Raw genomic sequence first — 24,677 nt, forward strand, 5'->3', positions numbered from 1 at the left:
AAGAAAAAAAAATTGTAATAACGAAGAAAAATTGGAAAAAATATATTGAATCGAATTAGATATATTTAATAGAATAACAAAATAAGTCACATTAGCGTATTTTAACAATAATTTATAAGTGTTATGTAATATAACTGTAATTCGAGTTCAATTATTTTTTTCTTGCGTTGTTCAACTTAGATTAATGACTTATGTTTAATTTCACAGATTTTAATAGAATTGTGTGAGTTTCACAGAATACGTACTTATATGTCAGATATCACATCAAGCCTTCGATAGCTCAGTTGGTAGAGCGGTGGACTGTAGCGGGCGATTGTAATCCATAGGTCGCTGGTTCAAATCCGGCTCGAAGGAATTCATTTTACTTTTGACGACACTTAATACACCGACTAAAATATGATAGTTATGATAATTTATTTTTAAAAATATAAAAAAAGTCAGGAAAATATTGATAAATTGAGGATTATAATGTATGACCGAATCTCATACAAAAAGTAAAGCAATGTAATTTTTAAACATAATTTTTTACGATAAATATAATTATTTATACAATAATTTGTAAATTCAACAGATTTAATGAATTGATATCCGTAAATGAATATTTATATGTTTATTTCTATGAAAATATTAAGAAACAAAAAATCTAAAAAAAAAGTTATAGCAAAAATTTGTATAATAATCGAGCGCCTGACAATATTTTTGGCATAACAAACACAGACAAACGTCTTTTGCTAAAAAAAAAAACAGAGCGATAAATGTGTATTGTGTAATAAATAAACACACAGCATGTTACTGTAACAATCGGTTATTGTGTCACTGGTTAAGGTCAAAGATAAACCCGTTAAACAGCTTCTGCCACACACAGTCACTGACAGTTAACACACGTGTCAGAATTTTCGTTTTCATTGCTATAAACATTTGTCTCATTTTTGCTGAAATGTCCGTCCTGTTTCTCCTTCTATAATCGTATTATAAATATATTAGATGCGCCTCGCGGTTTCATCCACGTTAATTGAAGAAAAAAGTGGTACTAAAGTATTATATAGCATATAGCTTTCCTCAATAAATGGACTATCTAACGCTGAAAGAATGCTTCAAATCGGAGCAGTAGTTCTTGAGATTAGCGCGTTCAAGTAAACAAAGAAACAAATCTACAACTTTATAATAATAGTATAGATAAAGTTTGTTTGTTTCAATCACGATTCAGACTGTAACAGCCCACTGCTGGGCATAGGCCTGTCTCCATGTAGGAGAAGGATTAAAGCTTAGTCCAGGACGCTGCTCCACTCCCACCATTATGCCGGGGCCCGGAAGCTTTGTCCGGGCCTACCGCTGAGGCGAGATGGCGAATGCTAGCGCGACCCCATCTCGCCCCACCCAGGCGGATGACAACTAACACGTGGTGGTTTTTAGTCAGTAGGAGTCTGACATAACCCTCTGGCGCCCCCGCGCTGGAGGGTATCCATGATGGATTTTCCCCACGTAAAAAAAAGGACGCTGCTCCACTGTGGGTTGGCGAATCCCTACTATGAGTAACGATCGTTATCATAAACTGGGACTGACAGTTTAACGTGATCACCGAGGGACGGGAGACGTACATGGACAGACATCCAGACCGGAAAGAAATATTTACACAAATACAAATATTCATCCCGAGCGGAAATCGAACTGGGAATCGCCGGTACATACACTGACCGCATACACGGCACACGTACTACTAAGTCAAACCGATGTTTAGTTTAAGTTTTGGTTTGTTTACTCACTAATTTTAAAGTATCCTGGAAAGGACCCTTTAACATTTTGAAACTTTTTATTGCATATGTATGTATGTATAATTTTATAATCTATAGTGATGTATTCTAATTTCTATACCAATTATTTTTACACTTCCTAACCGCTTTTCTATGCGCTGTCCTATACCCAAAGGTTGTCTGGAAGAAATTGCTCTTTTAGCGATAAGACCGCCTTTGTACATCTTCCTCTAATTATACTACTTTTTTTATCTTTTAATGGTGTGCAATAAAGAATATTATTATTATTATAATATAGCCTTAAAAGATAAAAATATATGCCATAGAAATGAAAGTGTTTATAAAAAGTTTCAATCAATAGAACAAGAATCAAAGCTCAATGTGGTTGAAAATGTATGTATATGTTCATTAGCGGTATATTGGTGACCATTTCAGTGTATGAACAACCAATAGACAACAGGCGATTCCATTAACTCTGATAGGGATCGTGAATTTCAATCCCGATTAGAGCAGATATTTCTATTTGCACCCACATTTGTTTCTAGTCTGACTGCTTGTTGAATATCTTCCCAACTTCGAACTGAACTTCGTTGTAAATAATAATAATAAAGACGGTCGCTTACGCTTTTTTAAATGGAAGAAATTTTTTCGTAATTTTTCCTATAATCTTATAAAAATATTTCACAACTACCCGCTTTATGCGAGCATCTACTACTATACATTTTAAAATTAAACAAAACCAACATAACAATGACGACGATCAGAATGAAACGAATTCGACCTCCAAAGTTTTTCTTTAAGTATGTTTAACATACACAGACAGTCTGAGAAAAACTTCTTCGAAAAAAATATCGTAAAAATATAATTTTCAAAATAAAAACGAAGCACATAAATCAAAGACTAGAAAGTAAAATTTAAAAAAAAATAAAAATCTATGCACAGAGCCTCGTACACAACGATATACGAGCTTCATAAAATACCGCCGATCCTCTGTCGCAGTGCCATGGTTTACACCCTCGTAAATATATGGATCATTGGCATTTCGGTTCACAATGGAACTCTTGATAATATCTCAAAACTATTTTTCTACAGCGCTTCGGAAAAAGTTAGTGTCGGTTTCATAGTAGGAATTTGCAGTTTTACTAAATTTTCTTGTCTCTGTTATTGTAATAAAAGCAGAAAAAATATGAGTTTGCGTTAACTTTTCAAGTTAGTTGATCTGATGCTCCGGTTTTTCCGGTTAATTTTGTAATGTATGGATATAACAAAATATTTTATGATAAAATCTTGATATGAGTTGAAAATTTTAAACCAAAGTCAAGGAAATTTCAGTCTATACTGCAATACTATCAATTTCCTAAATACTCCACTACTGGAACCGTAACCTATCGATGCTTGTACTACCAAAAGCATCGAAAGCGCATTTCTGACCCTCCCCTGGAGCTCACCTTACTCGCCACAGGAAAACAACACTACAGAAAAGGGCGGTATTATTTTAACTCTTCCCTGCTGTGCCCTACCTCACAAAAAGCGTAAACTATGTATTCATATATTTTACATACTAAACTACTCCATCATGGTTTTAACTAAATTACGCACTCTATTCCGTGAATTTACCACTCAATCAAATCGAGTGATTGATTTAAATGAGAAAACGATTTACCGTCCATAATACGCAATGAAATAAATTGATAAATAGAAAATGTTTGACATTGATTGACCAGTATCAATATTAAAATAAACATGATATATTTACTACGAAGATACATCCATTTTAGAGAAGTATATTAAATTATACGTAAATTATATGTGAAAAGCGCGTATGACCGGTTACATTTTTCCTTTGACGACTGTTTTAAATTTACAAATTTTAATGAGCTAAGGAACAGCGTGTTGCTCAGTCTTGCTCAAAATTTTGCAGTATTACAACAAAGGAAGTACCTCAACTTTATAGAAGATCACAGCCAAATAATACTGTTCTTATTTAGTTTTAAATCCCTGTGTTATTATATACTTTATTGCACTTAAGAACAGAATGTACAGAAAATTACATATATAGTTGATGGCAAAGGTGGACTTATCCCTAGAAGAGATCTCTTCCAGTCAACCAATGGTCATGAGAGAGAGTGTCATATAGCGGGGGACACAGTGCAAGAAATAACAATATTGAGAAAATAGTTGAATAACTGTAATATATTACAAACTTATAAGTATAAATACATACACACAGACATATCATACATATATATACATACCTTACATTTATACATACATACATTTATACATACATACATACACACATACATACATACATAAATACATACAAATACATAACATAATAGAAAGGTAATTATATACTTATGATTGTAAATTGACTTGAGAAATAAAGTGCTCCTTTAATTTTCGTTTGAAGGAGACAAGGGAAGGACTTTTTTGGATACTTTCTGGGAGTTTGTTCCACAGTATAGAGGCGCGTACCGTAAATGAATTAAGTTTGAATTTTGTATTGCACTTTGGTACATCCAGCTTTGTTGTAATGCCAGGGCGCCTGGAACGATTAGGAGAGGGTAGGAAGTGAAAACGGGATCGAAGATAAGAAGGAGAGTTTGGATCACGTAGGATATTAAAGAGAGTAGATAGGATATGCATATCACGGCGAAGGCGAATAGGGAGCCATTTGATCTGAGCACGGAAGTGAGAAATACGATCAAACTTTCGCAAGCCAAAAATGAAGCGTACTGCGAGATTCTGAAGTCGCTCCAACTTTCTAAGCAGCTCCTCTGTCACATCCAGATAGCATACATCGGCATAGTCAAGGATAGGTAGTAGAAGGGATTGCGCGAGCATATATTTGGTTTTGAAGGGAAGAAAATACTGGAGACGCTTGAGAGAGTGAATCGAGTAATGTATTCTCTTGCTGATTTCGTTAATATGAGCTTTCCAAGACAGGTTGCAGTCCATAATAAGGCCCAAATTTTTAACCTTATCAGAGTAAGGGATTGGGACCCCAGAGTAACAGATTTTAGGTACCAACTCCCAGTCAAGTCTGCCTCTTAACCGACTGCTACCAATAATGATGGCTTGTGATTTTGCAGGATTTACTAGCAGACCAAAAGACTCAGCCCAGACCTGAACAGCAGCAAGATCATTATTTAAAATTCCAACAGCCTCATCCAACTCCGTCAAGCTGAAGTGTCGGTATATTTGTAGATCATCTGCATACAGATGGAAGGGAGAAGTGATAACACGGGAAACATTATTAATAAAGACAGAAAACAGTAAAGGAGATAATACGCCACCTTGTGGAACGCCAGCAGTGAGGTCCATCCAATACGACGAGCTATCATCGAGAGTCACACACTGCTGGCGTCCAGAAAGATAAGAGTGAAACCAATCAATAGCTGTGGGTGAAATATTAACAGCTCGCAAGGTACCAAGAAGAATGTCGTAGTCAACAGAGTTAAAGGCACTGCTGAAGTCCAGCAGAATCATGGCAGTGAGCTTGGTTTGATCCATCGCACACCGCACATCCTCCGAAACATTCAGCAGCGCTCCCACAGTGCTGTGGGATGGACGGAAACCGGATTGAAAAGGACATATGAGGTTGTGAGAGGAAAGATGGCTGTAAATTTGACTATGCACGACGGATTCTAGGACTTTGGAGAGTAGAGGAAGAATAGAAATAGGACGAAATTGAGAAGGATTAGTAGGATTGGCGGTTTTAGGAAGGGGTATGACTAGGGCTTTCTTCCATAGTGATGGAAAGACATTGCATGTAAGTGAAAAGTTAATAATGTGTGTTATTACAGGTGCAATGTCCTCCAACACAGGAAGAATCATGTCGAGGCTGAGGCTATCGCTACCAATAGCCTTTGTTGATATGGAACGGACATGCTTCTTGATAGTTTCTTGTGAGACTGTTTCGAAAGAAAAGAGAGGTAGGTCTGGTGGAAGAAGAGTAGATAATGATGTTAGTTACATAACCAAAGCTCCTGGGAAGGGTCAGAGAATAGTTGCTTATGAGAATAACGCTCAGTTTCGTATTACCCCAAGCAGAATATTGTACATAGTACAATATAGCCTACAAACTTCCTGAGTGGTCTATTCAAGTTATAAAATATAGACATAAACAAATACGTTCACAATAAATAAAACAATGGATAAAGCTTCCAAATAATTTTAACACTGCAAGTAAAACTAAATTTTATATCAATATTAAATACGCTAGAGTTTGTTTATCATGCGTATGGAAAAACACATTGATTTTGTAGGTAACATTTGAACGTGCATATTATTTATTACCCAAAGGAATTTACGATCTCGTAAACACGAGATGTGTCACACGCTAAATTTGAAAATCAACTGTTTGTATTTTATAAATATATTTGTAACTAGATGAGCTGGTAAAATTCGTATCACCTACATATATTTGTGAAAATTATTGACAAAACACTTTCTGAACGCACTTATAAAAATTTGACAACCAATTGACAATAGTTTGTGACACAAGACATCAAACGTTTCACAACTAGAAACATTTTGGAGCTCTGATATTGGCAAATCCGCAAGGTAGCCATTTCAAGATTAACAATTAATTAACATTTTGTATTGAAAAATTAAATTGTCGTTTTTAGTAGTATTCGTTACTTATTATTTAAGTTTCTCGCCGTTTAAGCCGTCTCTGAACTTTCGCAAATATGTCAAGATCAAATTTAGCCAAATCAGTCGAGCCATTCTTGAGTTTAAGCGAGACAAACGAAAAGTAATTGATTTTTATCTATATATAGATATGCATTAACGGTTTGTATTTTTTGAGCTCCAATTTTAATTTACTTATATTTATTTATTTTTTTACTGCATTGAGATAATCGCTTAGATCCTTACTTGCCAGGTTTTCTGACAATTTTAGTTATAATATTTTTGTCCAAACGCATCAACCAACCTTTGTATCTCCTTCATTCTACGTGACATTGCTAAAATTATATGTGCTATCTTAGCACTCGCTCTCTTCAGCCTACTGCAGTCCACTACTAGATATGGGCCACTTCAATCTCGTGCCAAACATCCTGGCTCTCCGTGATCACCATCTTGGTACTATTGAAAGCCATTAACTGAAATAACAAAAATAAATATCCAATAGGTTTCAATGTAAAATTTCTTAACCAATAAGCAATAAGCGACTTAAAATAAAATTTTAATGGGGTCAACTGCTCTTTGAAGATGAGCACTTTCAAGCGAAGAAACTTTTGAGCCTATTATATTAAATCCGAATTAGAAACGGAAAGCTAAATATAGTCCGTATTAAATGCTATTAAGTTCTTTATACATATAAAATAATGAATACCATATAAAATAATTCCTGGACTTTTCATGTAGATGTTAGGGTTTAACAACAAGAGTTAATGAATTTTAGAATTTCAATCAAGAGAAATGATTTTCCAGATTTTTACCATTATAATTTAAAACATTGGCATTTGATACAAAATAAAACATTCAAAGATATCTTGTTCATTATTTTAATGTAAGCCTCTTTATGATAGATCTTCATGATTTGTCAGTATACAAAGTAATACAATAAACAGCTTCTTCGCATTGGATTTATAAAACGCACCCATGCTTACTTCATAGCATTGGCTTTTTTTTCGCTGTGCCTTTATGCACTGACCACGCCGCCAACAACGACGGGAGTGAGGGGTGCCCGACAGATCAGAACGTGCCAAACTACCCACTAAAACCCAAAGGTGCTCTCGTCGTTATAGTGAGATGCCATGCAATCGCTGACGCATGCAACCATAACGCCCCGACGCATTGGCTATGGCAACCAACCTCAACCACATTCGATTCCCAAATGCTTTGTTGCTTCTGAGGAAAATCCCTCCAATTCCAAAAATAAAAATATCTGAGATGATTTATAAATTATTAAATATTTCAGAAACTAAGGATATAAGAAAAATTCGTAAGTAAGGACGCTCAAAATAAAACTAAAACAGCGAATAGTTACGTGTCGTACTTTAGGGTCGTTCTTCAGAATCCACTTGTCACTTCGGATTTAACGCTTAACTTTAGTCTTGTTTATACATCTATATGTCTAACCACATCGCTGCATCTGATTTAAAATGTAAATGTGTCTCAAGCAGTAAATCCAAACAAGCGTTGAATCACCAACGAAGAAATAAAATATGAGCTAGTGAAGGATCACAGGGATCGATGACCTTTGTCTGTCTGAGTTAAGACGGTGTGTTCTTTTGTCACTTCTATATTACTTCTATTGCTTTTAGAGAATCAAAATTTAAATAAGTTGAAGCTATTGGTCCGAAACAGCCTTTTTTTGTAGCTGTAATGGCCTAAACCTTTCCTCCTTTATCGATATTTGAAGCTTAATTCACTACGTTCTACCATTGTGAATTGGCATATATCTCTTTACTAAGAGTTCTATGGAAGTGTATATGATTAGAAGCAGGACGTGGGTTTACGTGTTCTTTGAGGCTAAGCGAATGAAACCAAAAAAAAAACATAGGCTGGAAATAATAATGTTGTTACCTATATGAAGTATTCACTTTACCTGCAAAAATCAGATACTTGACCTTTTCGCCATTATGATATCAGAAATGTGGTTCACGATCCATGATGATTCCCATGACATATGTTATAAATTAAAAAAAAAATATGCCTATAACTCTTGAAGTATTTTTTTTTATTGTTTAAAAGTCATAATAGTAATGAAAAAATAGACAAAAATTAAAAAGTTCTTAGTATTTGATTTTTTCTTCTTGAAGTTATGTTCTTTTAAAAATTATATCAATTGTCTTCAATAGAAATAGACAAACACCGAAATTATATTACTATAAATAAATCTTAGAACCTCTAAAAAATTATTTATTCGTCCATTTCCAACAACACAAACACTCAAAATCAATTATTAAAAACATAAAAATATCAAGCCCGAGTCAGGAATACTTGCAGCACAACTTGACTTTATTTACAAAGTTCTTATTTTCGCGCCTCGGTCACTGTTTACGATTTGGCACCCAATAAGTGCGACAATATTTCTCGAAGCGGGAAGCAATCTTTTAGACCCAAGCGGAACCGCCAACGTTTGTTTACGACCAATAAAGGTAGCCATTTTTACGCTCGAAACTTTACATTCTGTAGTTCTTGGTACAGTGATAGCTTACAAATTTAATATTGTGGTCATTATTTTCATTTCTTGGATTAGGCTTTTTATCTGTCTCGAATTAAAACAATCTTAACATTTACTACAGCTAATACAGTCAACTGATGTACTATTTATTGCCTTCAGTTCAGTTCAGTTCAGCCTATTGCAGTCCACTGCTGGACAATTATTAACATTTATTACCTTAACAAAACTAAATTTTTAGATGTCATTTAATATATTCTCTAATATATTCTATGCAACATCCTGATTAGATATTAATAAGGCAGGTTTTAAAACAATGTTTTTTTATGTCTCAAAGTTTTAGTTGACGCATAAAATGAATTTGTTTAAATATTAAAATTCTTTTACTATTTTTATTTCTTTTATTACGTGAACTATTTAAATTATCTAGCATTATGAAATTAGAGACTTTGCAATAACTAATTTGATAATTTATACAATAAATAATTACAATCGCTGAGTAGACTTGCATATGTTTCTCGCTTTCGTAATCAAATGGCCCTTGTCTACCGTCTTCGGAACTTTTAACGAAAAATACTACAACACCCCCCGCCGCACTCGATTCTGATTGGTTGTCGCCAGTAAACAGGAAATCGAGAAAAGAGAAGAAATAAATTGAGTTACTAATTTTATACATTATTAAAATGAATAAATTAATCATAAATTTTAACGGTATTTTACCTGTTGTCAACTTTTTTCGCATTTGTGTGTTTTTGTTTTTAACATTTTGTATATAAGTGTTAGGTATTCCTGGTATTAAGGTTCTTGAGTAGTCCATGTAACTGGTAACTTTAAAAACATGCCCTTCACTAAACGGTCCTCTGTAAGAAGAATTCCAGTATGGAAAGTCCGAACCACACACTACAAAACAACCGTAGGCACACGTGTTACTGGGGCCTCTTAGGTCAAAAAATTACATTTAAAAAGGTCTGGGTAGCAAAATAATACAAATAATTGTGTTTGCTCACAAACGAAAAAAAACCGACTTCAGTTACATCGACGTAGATCAACAACGTAGTACATACAACGTAAATCGACGAAAAAATAGTCAAGTAACTACGCGTTATCAAAGATTACTCAAAAAGTAGTTATCAGATCTCGATAAATTGATATAATACATGATAAACACCAGCTTTCGATTAAATTAAAAATTATCAATATCGGTACACCCAGTAAAAAGTTATTTTAGATTTTCGAGAGTTTCCCTCGACTTCTCTAGTGTCCCATCATCAGATCCTGGTTTCCTTATCATGGTACCAAATAAGGGATATCTCCTTTCCAGCAAAAAAAGAATTATCGAAATCGGTACATCCAGTAGAAAGTTATGCGATATAATACAACGTAGGTCGACGAAAAAAGCGTCAAGTAAAAACGCAATATTAGATATAACTGGAAAAGTAGTTATTAGATCTCAAATAAATTTAAATGGGACCAAATGATACACACCACCTTTCGATTAAAAGAAAATTTGTCGAAATCGCTCCACCCACTCAAAGTTCTGAAGTAACATACATAAAAAAAAATACAGTCGAATTGAGAACCTCCTCCTTTTTGGAAATCGGTTAATAAAAAGATAGATTTAAAGTATCTTAATTAATTGACCCACAGCTTTAATTGTATTTCTATACAAAAACTTCAGCGATCACACTAGCACTAAAAGGAAAAGTTTCCTTTAAGCACTACTCAAAGTTCTGACGTCGAGTGGCCCTAAATCAACATGTCCCATTTAAAGAGACAAGGATCAATGTGTACCCTGCTTTATTGAGCCTTTCCTAATGTGTACAAAACGCCTAATATTGAAATGAAATTAACTATGCTCTTGTGACAAATTTTGAGAAATAGTGTTTGAATTATATTACTAAAGCCAACGTCTGTGTTATTAAAAGATCTGTCGTGTTATCTTTTTACTTTGCAACCGCAACTTTTCTTACATTGCAGTTGATGGCTCCATCCAATCGTCCCCCACCCCCTCCATTCTTATTAAAATCATATAATCCGTTTCACTCAAATTACGAAGGTAAAATAATAGTAATAAATTTAAATTTATTTAGCAGTAATGCTAGTCGAGTATTATAAATTTTTTTCTTATCAAAGGAACTCACGAAGGAGTACAATTTGTATATTTTTAACATGTCTCATTATGTTTCAGACTTGACTTGCAGTGTATTATGTTTCTGCCTCAGCAGTCTCTGTATAATTTAGAAGTACTCCGGTTGTGGAAGCGCTTACATTATCAGTGTTGACACGTAAAAATATTCTAGTCAACAACAGTTTATTTTCTACGTTAAGTAAAAAATAAATTGAATTTATATTTGCATGGTAGTAAAACTAATAAATCATAACAAAATTAAATTTGAAATAAATATAAGCAATTTACGTACCATCTTCTTTGCCTTGGCAGACTGCCTGCACTTACTTCTAATTTTAAATTTGTATTACGCGCTTCTGCACTTACTCTGAAATTAATATATGTACTTATTGTTTCGAAATTTTGCATTATTAAAACAAATAACTTAAGAACCGCTATTTATATTATTTACTGACAATTGCAGTATAAATCGTGTCGAAAAAAATGAATGGTGACAAGAATGGCTGCATTTACCCATCGAGTCGCAATACCGATTTGATGGGCAGAATTGCACCCGCACCTGACACAACATCTTCGTATTTTACGATTAAAGCTGTCAAAATGTACTCATAACGTGATAGAATGAATTAAAATTAAAATATACTTTACTCAAATTACTTATATTAAGTTAGCTAATTTGTAATTCTATGCTGTAACATGACGCCTTCAGAATTCTAATCTATCGACCAACTTAGTAAATTATTTATCATCCTTGAGATAGATCTGCCAAAGCCGATGCACTAGACTAGATTGATCGCCGCGCTCACTGAATTAACGAAAACGAATCGCTAACATAGACGAAACTATTCAGCTTAAGTTTAAGCTATTATGCTAAGTTCGTTGCTTATTTATTGACATTTCCAGTACATACTTCGGAAAATGCGCTCTGAATCTTAAAAATCCGAATTTATTCATTTCAATTTCTACACATCGGTGAAACTTTGAGATTCAAAAACATCATTATGTGGTCGACATCCAACTTACTCCAAAAACAATGGATCTCATGCAAATGTACACTGTAAAAAAAACTTGCCAGAATTCGCAGAATATCTTCAAAAGTAGAGGGAATATTGTATTTAGCGATCATCAATTCACATCAAGTTAAAATGTAGTCACGCGACTCCAATGTATCCTTTTTTCCTCAACATAAAAACCATGGTGTTATAACGGCTTAGTAAATAATCTCAGACGAGTCATGTCTCTTAACCAAAATCTCCTGGGCCTCATAAGGACTCATAAATTATATTCGCATCAAAAATTTGCATGCTTTAGGAGAAATTACGAAAAATATAATTATGTATATTCAACGATCCATAGTGGAGTAGATCAGCGTGACAAATTAAATCAAAATCTTTCTTGTTAAGAAAATAGTGCTTTTATTTAACATTGTGGTAAAAGGTTATACTATAGTAACTCATTTTTAAAGAATAATAATAATAATATAAACAAAACAAGGTTCTCATAGCAAAATATACAATATAATTCCAAAACAACATGCACGTAGTAAAATATAAAATAGAATTAATAAATTGTAAAACATAAATAACAAAGAAGAATTCAAAATGCAAATTCTTGACTTTTAGCAAAAAAGATTATCATAAATAAAATAAAACCAAGAAATGAGGTTTCATTATTATTACCATATAAAAAATCTATATATGTGGATACGCTACACACTCATACATACTAGAGTTCTGACTTGCGTATAACTATAAACAACTGAGGCGTTCTCTAGTTACAGACTGACGAATAACTTTAACTACGAACCGAATGTGGCTTATGTAATACTTAGATGCCCAGATGTCTGTGGTTACATGTCGACATCACATATAAACATAACATCTACTACATATATGATACTTATATTATTATGTATTTTCATTGGGTTTCAAAATTCGAAAATGTTTTAAGCGTTTATTGTGGAAAATTCCTTGAAACTGAAGTTCATATGTCATATTATTTTGTAAGATATTGTACATTTGATCTTTAAGGTTATATATGTTAAGTTGATTATTTATCACATATAATTAATGTATTATAAAAATAAATAATAATAAAATATTAAATGCAAAATATTTTAAAATTCTTTATAATAAAACATTATTTCAAAAACCTAACCAATTGTTTCTTATTGACCATAATATCACATTTTTTATTATTAATGTTTTTTTTTATGTGACTATGTCGGCAAACAAGCGTACGGCTCACCTGATGGTAAGCGATTACCGTAGCTTATAGTCACCTGCAATACCAGAAGCATCGCAAGCGCGTTGACGACCCAATCCCCAATCCCCCCAGGAGCTCTGGTCACCTTAAGGACAACAAGACAGGAGGAAAAACAGGAGGAAAAATCCTGCTCAAAATCTGGAGCAGCCCAACTGGGGAAGTACCTCGACCTTAAATAATATTGTTTTAAAGCAGTGTTTTCTTCCTGTAGCAAGTAAGGTGACCAGAGCTTCTGGGGGGATTTGGAGCACCGCGCTTGAGATGCTTCTGGTGTTGCAGACGTCTATAAGCTACGGTAATCGCTTACAATCAGTGGAGCTGTACGCTTGTTTATCGACTTAATTCTATATAAAAAAAAATCAAAATCACCGTCATTAAATACTTTTTAGAGCATTTAAGTATTTTATGCAGCAATAAACTGCCATTCTATATTATTAAAAAAAAAAACTTGTCACACATAAGACCTCATTTTTCGTCAAGAATATAACTCTCAATCTATCACGTAGATCTTTACGAGTTTACCAACTGTGCCACATGCAAAATGTTTAAAGGATATTCTCGAAGTAAGCTTTCTTATAACCAACTCTTACCACAAAAAGCTAGAAGAATAAGAAAGACGCGATTTTACATGCTTCATAATCCGCTTTATGCAGAATCAGTTATGATATCATTACTTCTACGTTCATGTAATAACTCTTATTCGCTTTACCTACTACGAATCATAGCAAATACTCATGTCGCACTGTAATAAAAAGTCTTAAGGTAAGCTATAAATGAGAATAAACGGAGTATGAATTCCAATAATAATTACTTTATTTAAGAAAAACTTAAAATTTTACGCGACATTAACGTAATTTTTAATAATAGCAGCTAATAACTAAAGCACCCCCAAGGAGTACAAAGATTTTTTTTAAATACAATTACAGGCATAAAGATTTTTGGAGTAAAAAATTTTTTTTTGAAATTAGGATAACGTCCATTATGAACATATCTACTAGATTGTAGATTAAATCTTAATTTATCAACTATTAAATTAATACAGAAATGTTTAAAAAGATATTCCTCATTTAATAAAACACTTTTTTCGGATTTTATTGATCGTTTGTTAAGGAACACTCGCGTTAAGGAACATATAGCTGACTTAAAACATCGTCGCTATACTAAGTCCGCAATCTGTGAACACAGTCTAGACACAGCTAGCCATTATATTAGATTCGATAAACCACAGATCCTCGCAAAAGAACACCGATTCCAACCAAGGATGATCCGTGAGGCTATTGAAATTAAAAAACATCCAAATTTCAATAGAGAAGATGGCTGGCAATTACCACCTGCTTGGGACCCCATTATTAATATAATTAAATCAAAAACCAAGCATAATTCACCACAGATTAAAGACTCAATTAGCACATTCTGCGTAGATAGGACTATATAAGATATTGATGTATGTCGGGTAGTTTCGAATAACTTTGTAACGTTGGGACGTCTGACACCTCAGTCCTCCCGTGACCATGGTTGCTGTAAAGTATCCGAAACGTCGGGAATCAAAAGTTAACAATAAACCGCGATAAAATCCGAAAAAAGTGTTTTATTAAATGAGTAAAATTCGCGTAAACATTAGAAAACAATAAGATATTCCTCGATATGTTGATGGATACCCACTATCCAGCAGTGCAGCTGAGGTTGATTAAACTTCATCCCTTACACATTATATAGCGTAAGAACCTTTGCCCATCTGTAACACTTTTCAATCAATTAAAACAAATACAACAATATACTACACCAAGACAGATTATATGTCATCGTATATTGCTATATGTGTAGAAAATGACCTCGTTCATTGTATGTTCATATATAAAAGCAAGTTTAATTAAATCTCAGTCTCCGAGGAATTCGCAGTCAGTTATTATGGCGGTCCAATTTCCTTATCTTGTTTGGTTACTTTGAATACAATACATGAGCACGTATGACGATATTATGAAATGAACTCAATTATATAATAAAATTAGTTACTCTTCATGCAATCAGCCTGTAACATCACAGTGCTGGGCATAGGATTCTTTCTCCATATAGGAGTAAGAGGTAAGGTAGGTACTCCTAAGTGTTTTTATTATCCACATCTCGCTACATCTCGCTGTGCCCAGCATCAACATTATCGTTGAGATCATGTTCATCTTCAACAAATTATTTTATTGTATATAGCAGGGGTTCCCAAACTTGTTTTGTCTACTGCCCAATAAGAGAATAAATTATTTTATAGTGCCCCCTTTGAGCAATCTTTTAATGAATATTAGTTGATGTTCACAAGTTGTAGTCGAGAGTCCTTATAGATTAAATGACAAATCGTCCCCCAAGCCTCTACACAACGCCACCATTTTTTTTCTAGGTCTCTTACCGCCCTTTAGAACTGCAGCGCCCATAAGGGGGCGTTATTGCCCACTTTGGCAAACACTGGTATATAATGCTTTTAAGTGTGAACTATGTAAAACACTTTATAAAGATTTTTATTTTATAAACAAAATGGAAAAGATATTACGATCCATTGTCAATACAAATTTCAACTGAATCAGTTATCAGAGCAATAATAACTAGCACGTCGTGAAAAAGCTGCAAAAATTGTTACAAACGAGCGAACGTATTGTTGCGAACGTTGCTTCATTCACGCCTTACAAAACTTCCGTGAAGCTGCAAATTGTTTGATCGTTCGTTTGTTAACGTTTCGAGGCATCAGAGGTTAACCTTTGACTGCTGACGTGTTAACGTGGCCCAGGTACTCTACGAGCTCGAATTGAAATTGAGATTGTACTGTGTTTTGTACTAAAAAAAAAACGTAAATAATATTACACGGCTTTTGAAACTTGCCGAGCGCGTATGTCATTGTTGGAATGGATGTGACGGTAATTTGTTTACGTAATGAAAGATTTTTGTTACTTTACAATATTATCTGACTCCGCTAACGTTGTTTTGCCATACTATTATCACCTAGAGGTATTAATATAGCCTATAAATATCCAACAATATCATAAAAATAGTTCATGCCGTTTTGGAGGAGTTTAATAACTAACACTATTACTCGACATGACACGACTATGACTTGACATTGTTACATATTAGATTTTGATCACGTGGTGCGGTTCGTAGAGACCTGGCTTCTTTCTCCAGGAGCATTACTTTGAGTCTGCGTATTATTAATCTATTAATGTACTCGTATTAAGTGTATTCATTTTATTAACGAATATTAAGTCAGTCGTCAGTTATAACATCGGTATTATTGTCTAAATTAGGAATAGATGCCCGTGTATGTGTATGTGTGTGTTTGCGTGATTGCTGGAAAAAGAAAAGTCGTGTTAATCATTAAGGTAAGAAGTAATTTCAATATTATGTATTTATTGTTAAAGTATTCTGGTTTTTAAAAAATTGCATTTTTATTATTACTTTCAAACAGATAGTACGTATTTTAAGTTAGAAAATAAACAAAAATATTGTTAAGCACTTTATGGAGACATTTTGAAATAAACACGTTTTCTTGTTTTTTTTAATGCTAATGTATTTAACCTCTCATAATATTAGCAAATATTGCTTTAATCTTAATCAAGATAATCAATCATCATTTTCGTAAAAAAAAATTTGCTTACCAAAAAAAATTGTATTCGTCTACGAAAAAATAAATAAATATATATAATACACATGGCTACACAGATTACCTAGAAACTTTGATAGAACGTTGCAACTATATTTTATTCTATTTCCTCTTTTGCTTCACCCGACGTAGTGTCGGCGACTCCTGAAAGATTTCGAACAGATAGCTACAAGCTTCACAGTTCAGCAGTTCCATTCAAATTCAAATTCAAATTCAAAATATTTTATTCAGCATAAAATTATTACAATTTCTTACTGAACGTCATGAGTCTACTACCAGTTCGGAAAGAAGAAGCCTCTGACCTGAGAAGAACTGGCGGAAGAAACTCAGCGGGACTAATATCATATTTTTTTTTTTTTACAGTAATGTTTTTTTTTTTTTTTCCCAAAGCAAATCGAATTGAACAATAATTTTATAAGTTGAAATAGCCTGGAAGCGATCACATCATTCCCAAGGCGTACTGTCTTCTAGAAAATCATTAATCGAATAATATCCTTTACTACACAATCGTTTTTTCACAATTTTTTTAAATTTAGCAATAGAAGCTTTTTGAACGTTTTCTGGGAGCCTGTTGTATAAGCGTATACATTGTCCATAAAAGGAATTACTGACTCGGCGTAAGCGAGTTACAGGCACTGCAAGTTTATGTTTGTTCCTAGTATTAATGCTATGCATGTCGCAATTCCTGGGAAATTCGTGTATATTTTTATGAACATACATAACATTTTCGTACACATATTGAGAAGCAACAGTCAATATTTTTATTTCTTTAAACTTATCTCTTAATGATACTCTAGGGCCTAAACTATAAATTGCACGAATAGCTCTTTTCTGCAGGACAAAAATAGTATTGACAGTAGCTGCATTTCCCCATAATAAGATTCCATATGACATAATGCTATGGAAATAACTAAAATATACTACGCGAGCTGTATCTACGTCAGTAATAAGTCTAATTTTTTTAACCGCGAACGCTGCAGAGCTGAGCCTATTCGCTATCCCCTCAATATGAAGATCCCACCGCAATTTCGAATCTATAGTGATGCCTAGGAATTTAGTGGACTCCACCGGTTTTAACATCTCTCCTCCCAATTCTACACCATTATCAACAAGTTTAACATTAGGTGTCGTGAATTTTATTAATTTTGTTTTTTTTTTATTTAATAATAAATTATTTGAATCAAACCAGTAGACAACCTTTGAGAGAGCATCGTTTACATCGTCGTATATAAGTAAATTACGTTTCACCTTAAAAATAAGTGAAGTGTCATCAGCGAACAATACTATCTCATGCTTGTCCTGTACAAAAAATGGCAAATCATTTATGTAAATAAGGAAGAGAAATGGGCCAAGGATAGAGCCCTGTGGAACCCCCATATCCAGAGGAGCCCCAGGAGATCTCTTACCATTTATATCAACCCTCTGTATTCTATTATTCAAATAGGAATTCAGGAGGTCGAGTGCCTTATCTCTAATCCCATAATGATGCAGTTTCCTGATCAACGTCTCATGGTGCACACAATCAAAGGCCTTGGATAAGTCACAGAATATCCCAAGAGCATCCTGCGACCTCTCCCATGCCTCAAAAATATTTTTAATTAGCTCAACACTAGCATCTGTTGTGGAGCGACCTTTTGTAAAACCAAACTGTTTCTTATGTAGTAGATTGTGTGCATTAAAATGCGATAACATTTGCCCGAGGATGATTTTTTCAAAAATTTTACTAAATGTTGGGAGTACTGAAATTGGTCTGAAATTATTAGGATCTAGGGTACTGCCTGATTTAAAAATAGGAATTACTTTACTGTGTTTCATTAGATCAGGAAACACACCATGTTCTATACAGCCATTAAATATAGTAGCTAGATGAGGTGCGACAACATCAATTATCGAACTAACGACTTTTACAGATAAACCCCATAGATCAGCTGTTTTCTTGACGTCCAGGCTTCTGAAGGCTATTATTATATCTTTGGGGTTTACAGGTTTAAATGTAAATATTACATTACATTCTTTAACGTTTTTCTTTAGCAAAAATTCGGCAATGCCTGGAGACGAATTAAGTGATTGCGTTGTAGAAAGCGGAATGTCAGTGAAAAATTTTTCAAACTCAGATGCAACTTCTCGGTCTGAGGTAACAAATTTATCATTGACATTTAACTTAAAATCGAAGCTGCGATCTGTGACTCTTCCACTTTCACAAGCAATTATGTTCCATGTCATTTTAATTTTATTATGCGCATTTCTTATTTTGTCTTTAATATACAAGGATTTTGCCATGGAACATACTCTTCTAAACATTTTTGAGTAGGCACTTACAAAAGAAGCAAACGATACACTATGATTATAGGCTTTTTCACTGTACAATTCATAAAGCCTTTGCCTGCTCTTGTATATGCCAGTAGTTGCCCATTCACCAAATGTCAAGAGACCCCCTGAATTGACTGTTTTTGAAGTGAATATTGTAGAAAATTCAGTTTTTACTAATTTAAATAAAGAGTTATATAAGTAGTTAGGGTCATTAATGTATGATAAATAAGGAAGTTTTGCCACAATACTACCTCTAAACTTCTCCACACGTGTAGCACTTATAGGTACAAAGGTCTTTTTTAAAATATTTTTGTTGACATTTAAAGAATAAGAAAAGGAAGCTAACTGGCCACAATGGTCTGAGCTTAACTTATTAATAATAGCTTTAGAATAAGGTTTACAGTTTGTAAATATGTTGTCAATACATGTAGCACTAGTAGCAGTGATTCTAGTGGGTTCAGTAAATAAGTTATGTAGGTTATATGATAGAAGCATAGACTTAAATCTCAGACTTATATTAGAATTATCTAATAAATCAATATTAAAATCCCCACATACAACAATAGCCTTATTAGAATTATTTGATTTTAACAAAACTTCTTCCAATACTTTCTCAAAGTACTCATATAACCCACTAGGAGGTCTGTATACGCATACAACAATGAAGTGCTCAAGCTCTACGCAGGCTAATTCAATAGTTTGCTCAACAGAGAGGCTCACAATGTCTTTACGTTCTTTATATTTAAAAAGTTTACTTACAATTATTAAAGAGCCACCGCGTATAGCTTTTTCTCTGTTGAACATACTAGCTACCTGGTGACCGCTGAAGTTAAATATGGACTGGGAAATAGAGAGCCAGTGTTCTGTTAAACATAAAATATTGATATTTTCACCATTCATAAATAACTCCAGTTCAAGATCTTTACCTAGCATGCCCTGTATATTTTGGTGCACCAGGTTTACAGTATATAAATTTTTACAACTGTGGGCTTTCCTTACCAAATTATTATGACATTCAACGAGACAGCCTTTCAACGCAACTGCTACGAAATAGTACATTATTTAAATCGCTTTAGTTGTATAGCTGAGACACTTCTAAAACAAAACTTCTATCGTTACTATTGACAATTCTAGATTAATGTCAGACATTAGTTTGTTATTGTTAAATTTGATATTGGGTACTTAGATTGTTTATTTATTTGAACTAGTGGTCGCCTAGAGGTCGAAATTCTACCATAATTTTGAAGAAAATTTTGATGATTTGAAATTGTTATATTGTTATGAGTTGGATTTAATGAGGTTTCTAAATAGATTTCGATTTAATCATAGCATAGATAATTTTGCCTATCTTATGTAGAATAGAGGATTATTAATATGTAGTATACTAGACATGGATTTTTTTACCATAAAATAATTTGTTCCATCACACGTACTTACTATATCTACGCGGTATACGAGTATACACGGCATACAAAATATGAACAATTGTTTAATTAATTGAAGTGTACGTAGCTTTACCAAAACGACACAACCTTATACACAAAAAAATGGGTGGTTACATATTGTAGGTATACCTGCTTATACATAATTACGACAGATATTTATTGAGATATATACCATTCGTTTAGTTATCTTTTATTAAAAACATAATATTCTTGGATTTAAAATAGCAAAGACAATACAACATCAAAGCCAATGGCTAAGATCTAGATTAGGTAAAACCGAATTAGAAAAACCGAATTATGGGGTTTTTGAGTGTGGAGGGTGGAGGGTGTAGGGAAATCTATACAAGGTAACACTGTCACACCTCAAAACCCCATGGTTATGGAGATATCCATGGTTAAAGTTTTGAGGTTAGAAGAAGAATTTAAAGCTATTATAATACTCGCTTTGAGCTCGTACTGTTTGCGTTGTGTGACAAATCGACATTTTTAAACAAAATAACGCGTCAGACATAATATTCTAATAAAATTAGTAACATTGCGTGCTAGAATATAGGTTTAGAAATTCGAAAAATACCCAAAACCGAATCGGAGTACCCCAATCGTGTTGCTACACTTTTTTTAATTATTATTTTTTTTTTTTGCTCGTACTAACTCAGAAACCTTTGTAGGCTCGTGCACAACACTATAACATGATCAAATGCATAGTTTACGATTCTATAAAGGACAAACAGAGAAACATTCATTTTATATATATAGAAATATTACGATACGAATATATCGAAACATCATAATCGTTAAATATCAAATGTGCTCGCTAAAACACACACATTTTATATTTTATTTTGTTCGCTTGACCAAGGAACCGTTGAGTAAAGCCAGACTTAAAATATTGAACATTTGACCCTAGTCCGAGATTTTTCGAACCCGAATTACTCGTGATTTCAATGTGCTTCAAAGCTTTCAAAGCCAATGTTGAAATTTATGTTTTTTTTTTTTAATTTAAAAGAAAAAAAAACGATTATCATTGCTGTCTAAACTCAATATTAAAAAAATTATAGACTTAGTACTATTAGACTAAGTACTTAATAGTGTGTCAATTGTTCAAATATACAAATAATGGGTTCTACATTATTATTTGTCTATTTGAATTTAGACGCCGCGTTGGCGCAACGGTTACAGCCATGGATTGTACCTGTTGCGCTAGCGGTTGCGGGTTCGATCCCCGCACATGACAAACACCTGTATTGGCCATACAGGTGTTTGCCATGGTCTGGGTGTTTGTGCAGTCCTTGTGGGTCTCCCCCCCATGCCTCGGAGAACACGTTAAGCCGTCGGTCCCGGTTGTTATCGTGTACACCTGATAGCGATCGTTACTCATAGTAGGGAATAATCCGCCAACCTGCATTGAAGCAGCGTGGTGGGTTAAGCTCTGATCTTTCTCCTACATTGGGAAAGAGGCCTATACCCAGTAGTGAGATATTACAGGCTGAAGCGTTGAATTTAAAAACTGATTTAAATTTCAAAAACAAAAGGCATAAAATAAACAAAAAACCCTCCAAAAATCCTAAACCTGTTACTTATGTTATCTGTTACAAATTATGAATAGTACTGGCCATAAAAAAGAAATGACGACAAATATCAAAATAAAAAGTTAGGAGCGCAGATGATCAAGGAGTACTTTTATAGCAGTCGCGAAAATGCGCGCTCGTAAAAACTGAACGTTCTTAATTCAAATGTATCTGTTACATATTCAAATTAGCTACGAAGTGCTCTCGTAAGAAACTCCCGATGCATTATTTACGTCATACATATTTCGCGAATGAAAAATATTATCTTAGGTCGGAGGTAGATAAGGATATTGTTCTAACGGGTGGATATTTATAATTTAATAACAAAGTAACTCTTGTTATTTTATAAATCACAATTATCTAATATTATTTTACAAAATTAATTAAGTTCAGGCACATCCTGACACAGGTAAAACATTTAAAAGGATGTCCCAACAACGGTATCATGTTATGTAAACGTTTTTCTAAATAAATAATTTTTAATTTTTTAATTTTCTAAATAAATATATTTTATTTTTTATTTATTTATTATAGTTTTAGTGCTTTTTTGCATGATTTATAAGTTATTTATCACACACCGTCACATGCTAATAATATTTTTGATTTTTCACTTCTAAAATTACAGACACGATTATTAGATCTGAATTACTTAAACACAGAAGGATAGGATAAGGATATATTACACAATTATTTAAGGTTATTCGATCTCGTCTTAAGCTAAAATTTATAGATTATGTTTTAAGCTGAAAGCTTAAACCTTTTTTATTAACTTGCCTTTTACTAATGAAAAAAATATAGGTACATATATCTATAACAATATTTGCAATTAAAAAACTTACTTAAATGAAAATGGTACACAGTTTATGTAGCACATGTTCTGTATAAACCGACTGCGGCGGATGGGGGGTATTGTGGTTTACACCATTGAAACGTACGACGTGACCGCGCGCGACTGAGGTTTTCTTTAATCATGACCTCTTTTAACGCTCTAACAAAATAGTGTAACGAAAAGAATTTACAATATAAAAATATAATTTCACATATTTTATTGAAAGCTTCTAGTTTTACAAATATATATTATTTCATTATTATTTTCTGTGCCCTTTATTGCAAAATGGCTAATCGATCGATCACGCTCTGCCTGTAACATTTTACAACTGGGCATATGCCTCTTTCTCCGTGTAGGAGAAGGACGCTACACTGCTCCACTGCGATTTGGCTATAAAGCTAATCTATAATATAATAATAATATTCATTATTTACTTGTTTTATTAGACTTATTATTATTTGTACTTATAATTATTTTCTTTTCTATTGTATGCTTTGGATTTCGGGACTGTTTGTTTGACTCTTGCGGGACTTATGGCTGAATTTATATAACCTATATTTACAACAGTAATTGTTGAGTTTTTTACCGATTCTTCGCAGTATAGGGGTTGGTGGTAGAAGGGTGAAAATTCAGGGTTGTATGTATTTATCAAAGCCAAAGAAACTTTTAGGAGGATGAAAAATAGATATTATTCGATTCTCAGACCTACCCAATATGCACACAAAATTTCATGAGAGTCGGTCAAGCCGTTTCGGAGGAGTTAACTACAAACACCGCGACACGAGAATTTTATATATATATAAATCTTGAGCAACAGTATTTGTTATGGAACTCCCCTGAAACGGCGTAGGTCTTAGAATAGGTTGTATTATTTATTCCGTACCCCTGAATGATAATGAAGTCCCTATCTATACAGCAGAACAACGTTTGCCGTATCAGCTAGTTATTATGTAAAATTACGATTAAAAATCGCTTGCTTATTAGAATAAAGAAAAATTAGATTTCATTTTAAATACACACCGTTGGAACGATACATTCATATAAGATGAATGTGTTAAATAAAAATTTAACGCAAGCTTCACTGAAGCTTTAGACATTCTCTACATCTCCACGGCAGGGCGCACATTCAGAGCGTCTATTATTACATACATCTTTCATCTGACAATGTTTTGTTTCTCCTTTAATGCATTTCTCGCGTTTTCAGACAAAAGGCACAAAAAATATTTGCCCTTACATCTCAATGAAAATACGAAATGTTTAGACGTTGATGTTTAATTAAAAGAAATCTTATCGCATATTACTCGAATACGTTTTGTGATATATTTTGACGACGCGTTTTTACAGACGTTGCAGAAACTGACTGATCCGGTAACGGTGGTGGTGGTTTGATCCCCACTCATGACTAATGTCTGTATATGCAATACAGATGTGTGTCATGGTCTGCGAGTTTGTAGTTGTGTTGAGTGTGTATTTCTGGATCCATCTACTGGATTCACATTCTGGGTGCATTTGATTTTGAAGCGTTTGTTTATTTATAAACTGCATTCAATTGAAATGGTTTCAACATATCCATGCTGGGCAAATTCTTCTGTCTTATGTATGT

General features: G+C 33.5%; 1 non-coding gene across 1 annotated transcript; it reads left to right on the top strand.

The window, feature by feature from the left end:
• The first annotated feature begins 269 nt into the window (after window positions 1–269).
• Trnay-gua lies at window positions 270–354 on the top strand. Its single transcript is given in 2 exon segments — window positions 270–306; window positions 319–354. It is a non-coding gene; the product is annotated as a tRNA-Tyr (tRNA).
• Window positions 355–24,677: the final 24,323 nt, after the last annotated feature.

This window comes from Melitaea cinxia, chromosome 1 (assembly GCF_905220565.1).
Source record: "Melitaea cinxia chromosome 1, ilMelCinx1.1, whole genome shotgun sequence".
Taxonomy (NCBI): Eukaryota; Metazoa; Arthropoda; class Insecta; order Lepidoptera; family Nymphalidae; genus Melitaea; species Melitaea cinxia.